This window comes from Lactuca serriola, chromosome 5 (assembly GCF_051521515.1).
Source record: "Lactuca serriola cultivar US96UC23 chromosome 5, Lser_US96UC23_V15, whole genome shotgun sequence".
Taxonomy (NCBI): Eukaryota; Viridiplantae; Streptophyta; class Magnoliopsida; order Asterales; family Asteraceae; genus Lactuca; species Lactuca serriola.
The window spans coordinates 62,744,322-62,753,617 of NC_136412.1; positions in this window are offsets into that span (position 1 = coordinate 62,744,322).

Consider the following 9,296-nt stretch of genomic DNA (forward strand, 5'->3'; position numbering starts at 1 on the left):
TTCCCACCACCAACGTCAGCACCGCCATTCTCACCACCAACGTCACCACCACCATTGCTATCCCCAACACTGCCATCACCGCCACTGTCACATCCACCACCCAACCTCCACCGCTACCGTTTTCTAAAAATGAAAACTGATAGCTAAATACAAGTTTTTTAATTTTTTCAATGAAAACCGAAAACAAAAAATAAAAATAAAAAACGAAAAATAGAAAACTAAAACTATTTTTTCGTAAGTAAATGCAGCTAAAGTGTTCACCACCCCTGCCATATTTTTAAGCCCTATAAAAGGATTTGATGCCTTTAACCGATATAACTTTTTCTTCAGTTGCAAACCTCAATCTCCACTTCTATAGAAGAATGTAATTAAACGTCACAAAAAAAAAAACAAAAAAAAAAGACTTAGCTTAGGTTATCGAGAACCTTAGAAATGGTGAGAGCCTTGAGAGGCATCATATAATTTGACATGTAGTAAATTCACATAGATATAATTTTGTGGTTGGAGGAAAAAAAAAAACAAATTTTGCAGCAAATAGTAATTCCGTAGTAGATTTATTGCCAAATTGATGGTTATTTAAAAAAATAATTACAAAAGAAAAAATTTATTGAAAAAAAAAACAAAAACTGTTATTTTATAACAGTATACCATAGTGATTAGATTTGCTTTTCTTTTTTCAAAGTAAAATTTATAGAATATTAAAAGTTTTATCTTGTGTTTTAAGTTACCACTTGTCTAAGTATCAGCAGCACATATCCAAATGGAAAGGAGTTGTAAGCATCTTTTGACAAGTATTTCACATGTTGGAGATTGGTCATGATGTGTATCTTAACATTTAATTAGTGAAAATTTTATATTTCTTCATGTCAAAGCATGAGAGAAAGTGACGTGGTGCTATTTTTATTTAGATGACATCAAATACGAATTCCTTGAAATACTTACAAAGCTGCATATGGTGACCCCTTTGATTTAATATTAAATTATTTGGTTATGAAATCTCATGCATACACATTTGGTTTGCAGATTCGGGTAGAATCTAAAGAAACTGGAACGTAGATTCTATTATTTTATGCATTTAGATGTTAAATAGACGGAATTTGATTCTGATGGAACTTTTATCTCATTGATTTTATGTTTTTTCATAGGGATGATGACATAAGGAACTCAATTATCCTTCCACTTCATTTGTATTTACTATTCCTCGCCCACTTTATTTGGATTCCTCTTTTTATCTCTTACTTACTAATTAGGGTCCGGTTAAGGGTTCGTTTGATAGTTGCTAACTGGGTTAAAACTGACTGGATTAGAAGCTGATTGGGTTAGAAGTTCTGACTAGGTTAACTTCTAACTGAAACTTGCTGTTTGATTTTACATCTGACTGATTGTACAAACTGACTATAATACCCTCAGACAACATTTTTTTTAATAATTCCTTTTATGATTTACAATTTAATTTATAAATTATCATGCTATATACAACATCATCAACTTCCATTTTACAACATTCTTTCCCATTTTACAACATTTTTTCCCCATTTTTCATGACCCTAGATAAAAAAAAATAAACAATAAAAGTAGAATTCTATAAAAATGAAAGTAAAACACAATACATTGCTATAAAAGAAAAGTTATTAACAATGTTGTAAAATGAAAGTTAAATTCTATATATTTAAAGTGAAATTACAAAACTTTATCTAAATAAGAGGGGAAAAGTGAGAACCCTCTTCAAAGTGGGGTACAATACATCATAAATACAAATTTATGCAAACAATTGTTGATTCTTGATACCAAACTGTTACTACATCAACTTCCTTGTTGAATATACATCTCCCTTGTTGGATACAAACACTTTCAATTCTACAAAAATAATAAACAGTAAAAGGTTTACTAAATCTTGGAATTGTATGACCTTTAGGATGATGAATCATAGCATATTTGATTAGCATCAGTAGATCCGACAAGCTTCAAGCTTCAGGAATGCTTTTGCAGTTGGGTTTCGATTATAATATCCTTGTTCCATACCTGAAAGCTCACTTTTGAAGAATGATTTGCCACCCTAAATCGGCGTTATATGCCATCAAGATGATATGTAAATCACGAAATTAACCCCTTTTCTAGTTTATAATCAAACAATCATAAATCTACATCTATAAACAAAAAATAGGGCAAAAAAATTAACAGAATCCAATCGTTAAGTACACAAATTACAATCGAGCAATTTCACGGAGGAGAAAAACGATTTCAACAGGAATCAATTTCATGTTCATAAACTCTAGAGGCTGTGATTTGGATGGAGATGTCCATTTCAATTTCACAAAGAATCGGTTTCAATTTCACAGAGGAGAAAAATGATTTCAATTTCAATTTAACAAAGGAGAAAAACGAATTCACAATGGGAGAAAAGAACTTACCGGTTTGGAGATCGAGGGGGGAATAAGGCGCTAAAGGAGTGCGACACCAGAGGAAGGCAACGTTGGAGGAGAAAGGCCTGCTGGAGGAAGAAGCCGTTAAGTGAGGGTCTCGTCGAATGGTGTTGGCGTTTGGAAACTGAAGTAGGAAGAAGAACCAGGCGTGGCAGAGATGAAGAACATAAGGGTTCACTGCGTCCATTTTCCAGTCAGCTATCTTTTTCTAGCGGACCGAATCAACACAAAATTGGGGACCGGGTCGTTTATTTGGACCGAGTCCAAGGGTGGAGAAGGGAAAACAAACAAGCTATTTTGGACCGAGGACCGGGTTGTAGCTTTGGATCCAGTTAGAAAGGAAATCAAACGAGCCCTAATACATATTAATTAACATTTCGGTTAGACCAAGATCTCATTTTTTATTTATATTTGTATTATGTTAAATCTTTGTTATAATAAAAAAAATCCATTATCTTTCATAGTATAAGAGTCTTAGGTTAAAACCTAGAGCTGACCACAACCCATAGTCGCCTCCATCCCCGACGACTTAATCTAATAGTTGTTGGAGGTGCCTTTACTATGCTCATTATTTTTTCTTTTTTCTTTCTCCTCCTAAATAATAATATAGCCACCATCACCAAACCAAAACTCCTTCCTCGGTTTCTTCTACTTCGAGCCTTCTTTCTCCTCCTCGGATGGCCCGTCTCCTTGGCTGACCTCTTCTTCTCTGAATCTCTTTTCCGAGTTAAACTCTTCCGATGTTGTTGTTGTCTCCCTCCGATGACACATTCTCCTCTAGGCCGCCTTAATATGCAATTGTCTCTCTCTCCCCCTTCCCCCTCTCTCTTTCTTTCTTTTTTTCTTTCTTTCTTTCTTTCTTTCTCTCTCTTTCTCTCTCTTTCTCTCTCTCTTTATATATATATATATATATATATATATATATATATATATATATATATATATATATATATATATATATATATATATATATATATAGAAGAGTTCAAATGAGAACAATTATGAAATCGAGAAATGCAAGAACAAACTTGGGCCACATATTTAAAATATGTCGCTTAAGCGCTCCAGAGTACCTGGACGACAACATAGATAATATTCATATATGAATAAGTATATTCAAATATGAATAAATATATTCATATACGAATAGTATGTTTATATATGAATAAGTATATTCACATATGAATAATTATACACTTATTCATATATGAATAAGTATGTGTCTATTTACAAGTGATTATTCATATATGAATATGGCGGTTGGTATATAAGATAGAAGTGGCGGTAGCAGTGGCGGTGGCAGGGGTAGGAGTGGTAGTGGTTACGGTAGCGGCGGTAATGGTGGCAACGGTGGCAAATATGGTGGCAGTAGGGATGGAAGAACTTATGGTGGTGGTGATAGTGGTTGTGGCGGCATCGATGGGCGACAGAGTTGTTGGTGACGATAACAAATATTCATATACGGATAAGTATATACTTACTCGTATAAGTATATATGAAAAAGTATATTCATATATGAATAAGTGTGTGTCTATTTTCAAGTGATTTTTCATATATGCATATGGCGGTTGTTGACAGAGGTGGTGCCGGTGGTAAGGGTAGCGTTGGCGGTGGCAGTCGAGGTATTGGTGACAATGGTTGGTGGCAACGTTGGTAGAGATGGTGGTGGTAGGGGTGGATGAGGAGGAGGTGGTATCAGTAGTGGTGGTGGTGTCAGTGGGTGTGACGATGACAACAACGGAGGTGGTGTTGGCAGAGGTTGTGGTGATGGTGGTGGAAGAGGTGGTCATGGTGATGTGGCAAATGTGGTGGTAGAGGTAGTGAAGGTGGTGGCGGCGAAGAAGATGATAGGTGGTGGATTCATATGTTAATATAATCACATTTATATTCACATATTAATATTACCTTCTCCCGTCACATAGGTACACTGTAGCGTTTTGCAGCAAAAATAAATATATGGTCTAGATTTGTTTTCGATTTTTACATTACATAATTTTTCTTATTTGAACATTATATATATATATATATATATATATATATATATATATATATATATATATATATATATATTCAGGATGCTTTGCAATCCAAATATTCGTGAGAACCCAAAAACCTTTTTTATTGTAGAGTTTTTTCAAAAATAAATATAAATTATGTGCTTCTAAAACATCATAATATAAGAACTTTTGTTTAAATAATTAAAAAAATAAAATGTATATAAGAAATGTGCATATATACACATTTGTGTTGTAGATATTTGCATTACATGGTATGTATATATGTATATTTCATATATACACATTCGTTTTGAAAGTAGTTTAAACAAAAATTTAAGTTTTTGTGGTATATATATATATATATATATATATATATATATATATATATATATATATAGAGAGAGAGAGAGAGAGAGAGAGAGAGAGATCTACATAAAAATGGTTATCTAGTTCTTATGAGAATTGACTCTGTCCGACGTAACTCGAACTCTATTTCTTTCTCGCTGCCTTTCTTCGGGCTCCTCAGTCGCCGACTTCATTGTCGTCGCCGATCCTCTCTTCCTCTACAATGGAATCGCCTCTGGCAGCCCCTTCTTTTCTCTTCTTCTCCAACGAGCAGTCATTGTTAGATGTCATCATCAAAGTTCTACCACCGCTGCTTCTACGCCTTCATATATGTTTGTATGTTTTATTGTTTTGTTTATTTTGTTTTCCAATTTCAATCGTCCGTTCCTAGTCAAATTGCGAAAGGATGTTAGTGATTATGTCTAGGCTAAAAGCCCATTTGTATTCCTATTAAGGTTTAAGTTAGGCCAAAAACTCGCATTATATTCCTATTTATATGAGGAAAAATCTTTTTTATTGTAAAACAATCCATTATCTTTCACTATTTGTTGATCGCTCGATTTCATTTTTCTCATTATTTGTATGATTTATTGAATTCCTCTTGTGGAATAGCTATTTATCATAATATTGATTAGAAGTGTGAGATGCAATCTCAATTTTTGGATGAAAAAAATTATATGTATAATTACGTGACATTATCTAATTAATATTTATTAATTTTAATAGTAGATCTATACTATCTAATAAATAAAAAATATATTTACCACATGATACATTTTAGAGACTTAAAGGTTTTTTCTTTTATTTTATTCTTTTTTTTTTTTTTTTACATTCATTCTAATGATACCCTGTGTCATCTCACAATCATTCTCTATTAATTTTTTAAAACTTGTAACTTGTCTAATTAGTGAATATAATCATATTTTATTTCATTATTTATAGGTTTTGACTTTAAATAAATAAATTAGCTAATTAAAAATTTTCATTTAATGTACCCTAAATCAACAAAAAATGTATTCATTTTGTATTTTGAAATCGAAACTTTAGCTTCATTTCAAATTAAAATACCGATAATCCATATCAATCAATAACCCATAAAAATGAAACTTTTTTTTTTTATTTTGAAATTTTAAATCAATTAATTTATATATTGTAATTAATACAACATATAATCTTTCTATTTATTGATTAGGATCCAAAATAATTTGGTATCTAAGTTTTTTCATATTCAATTTACTCTATAAATACTATTATTCTTATTCTTTTGACTCACACAATTTTGGATACTAAGATTTTAGTTTCAGGCATACAGTGAACCAAATGCAGACTTGAAAACTAGGATGTTTAAGAGAATTTACGTATATTTAGGTTCATTGAAGCTAGTTTTTAAGGTAGGTTTAAGAGATTTTTTAGGACTTGATGGAGATTTCATGAAGGGCCCTTACCCTGGACATGTTTTCACTGTTGTGGGTCTTGATTCCACTAATGGGATCTACCCACTAGCATATGCCATAACTAAAGCGGAGACCACAAGCTCATGGAGTTGGTTTCAAGAGTGTCTAGGTGAAGATTTGGAACTTTCTTCAAAATCAAACTTCACATTCATTTCTGACAGGCAAAAGGTAAATGTTCTTATGATACTTGTTTTTAATATTTCCTTTACAAACTAACATATTTGTTACTTGTTATTAAATGGATAATACATGTTATTTCCAAGCTATTCCTTAGTGTTGAGCACTGGTTGTGTTGAAGACATATTCATGAGATCATGAAGCTACAATTGAGGGGGAAGGAACACAAGGATCATGTGTGTCAATGTGAAACAACAACAATAGTTAGTCACTTTGATAGATTCATGGAAGATTTTAAAAAGTTCAATTCAAAGGTATATGACTGGTTAATGGGTATTCCACCAATACATTGGGCAAGAGCACATATGTCAGGTACATTTACCATTATATTGTATATTAGGTGTTCAGTTTTATATATCCTTATTTTTTTACTAAAAGCATATTTGTTGCATTGTACAGGAATAACAGATTATATATATATATATATATATATATATATATATATATATATATATATATATATATATATATATATATATATATATATAGAGTCAAGATCAAATAAGAAGGAAATTTTTGGTAGGAAGGTAAGAAGTTTTTTTTCTACATATTTTTTTCGCGAACAAACAAAATGAATCATTAGATGATTCATTTGTAAGATGATTCACAAGAAAAAATTCTCAAAAAAACATCTCGATGATTCATTTATACAATGATTTTGTTGTTATTCTCTAAAATTGTCATAAAAGTGAATTTTTTCTTAATTTAGTTAAAAATGAATCATAAAGATGTTTTTTTGGAAATTTTTTCTTGTGAATCATCTTACAAATGAATCATCTAGTGATTCATTTATTTTGTTCGTCAAAAAAATATGTAGAAAAAAAACTTCTTACCTTCCCACAAAAAAAAAATTCTTACCGGATCTATATCCTATATATATATATATATATATATATATATATATATATATATATATATATATGCTGAATAATTTATGTGAAGTTTTCAACTCAAAAGTTGATAGATGCTCGAGGAAAACCTATAATTACATGTTTAGAGTACTGTAACATCTCGATAATTATAAGGTTCATATTGCATGCATGGGCTTGATCTAATTCAGTGTGGAGGTTTTTCAAACCTAGAACCTTTAATTTCCAGCTTGGTGTTGGAGGAAAGGCTCGAATGTGGGGAATTCATATTTTGAACACTCATCGTTCAGTGCATGAAGTTGGATGTGGATGCCAAGTCGAAAGCAAGACATTCCAGGGAGAACGCAGGGCGTTCGCCATCTGCACTCAAAAACCCTAAGTGTTCACTATTTAAATAACTTAAGACCCAAGGCTCTTCATTCTTTCAGCCTCCACTGTACCTTAAGCCTCATTTCAAAACCCTAACCCTCATTGTGAGTGTGTAAGCATGGAAGACCATCTTTAAGTGTATTTTGGTGTTCTTGAAGGAGAGTGATCACCTTGGAGTCTCATTGATCAAGGAAGAGCTTTTAGATCCAGGTTCTCCAGCTCATTTGCAAGTATCAGAAAGTATAAAGTTTCTATATTGCTATCTTATAGCTTAAGATCTAGATTAGGGCTTGTTGTTCTTCTTATGATCATGTGGAAGCTCTTTGGGAGTTTGAGCCACTCCAAAAGCCCAAGATTGCAGATCCACACATTTTTGAGTTGTTAAAGTCATAAAAATGGTAACTTGATGGTTGAGGACCAACCATGCAAAGGTTTGGGTCTTGATTTATGGATTGGAAGCTTTAATGAATATTAGGTCCTTTTGGGCCATGCAAAGGTGCCAAGTTGAAGACTTTATGGCTTAAGATACTGATAGGAAGCTATTTTCAAGATTTGAACTTTGGACATAAGGTGTTAAGACATAAATGTAATTTTTGATCCCTGGTCGGGAATGCAACGCGTTCATCTTGGGAACGTCGTGCACTCCGGCGTAGAGTCACGATCAACGGTCAGGAAACGAATGCCCAACGTTCCACAGGGGAACACCCAGCGTTCAGACCAATAGTTGGCTTCTTGGGCTTGTTCATGTTGGGCTTCGGACTTGGATTGGAGTTTTTGCGTGTTAGGCTTTTTGGTTAGAGGGTTCTTAGAGTTTGGACGTTTGTTTGGTCATGTCTAGTTGGGCTAAGATTTTGTATTGGGCCTTGGTGGGCCCAATGGTTTTGGAATTTAGGGGGCCCAATAGGCTTGGACCTTTGGGTCATCGGAGAATTATTATTAGACCAGGAGTTGTTGGGCTTTTAGGTAAGGCCCATATGGGGTTGGGCCTAATTTGGAAAGTTGGGCCATTAATGGGCTTTTATGGATCTTCTAGTTTTGGGCTTGGTTGGTTTGGGCTTGGGCCTTGGTTATGAGTCTTGATGGGCGAGAGGTAAAATGGTTATTTTACCCCAAGTTTGGTTTAAGGATCATGGTTTGGAATTATGTGGCTAATTGAATGTTGTTTTGGTAATTGTTAGTCTGGGAAATCGTCAGGGCAGCAGTTAGTGATTTCGTGCAGTGAGCTTCAACAATTGAGGTGAGTTTCCTCACTGTTGTATGGATCGAAGGCACCAACGCCAGCCTATTTTGCTTATGTATTGTAGGAAGACCCGGGGGTTAGCCCTTGACATTATGTATGAAAGACTAGGAGGCAGCTCCTGGCACATTGTATGCAAGACCGGAGTCTAAACTCTGGCAAGTAATTAGTTAAGTGGTATTATTTGTATGCTAGTTGTCTTTGTGATGTTTGCATGGAAGACCAGGAGGTTGCTCTTGGCACTTGTCTGTAAGACCTGGGGTTGTGGCCCCTAACCTTGCAATAATGACCATGAGGTGGCTCGTGGCATAATGGCAAGACTATGTGCGTCACATAGTACCTTTATTGTTTATGATATATGATTGATACGTATGGCTCGCGATTATGTATGGCATGTATGGATCGTTTGATATGTATGGTATGTG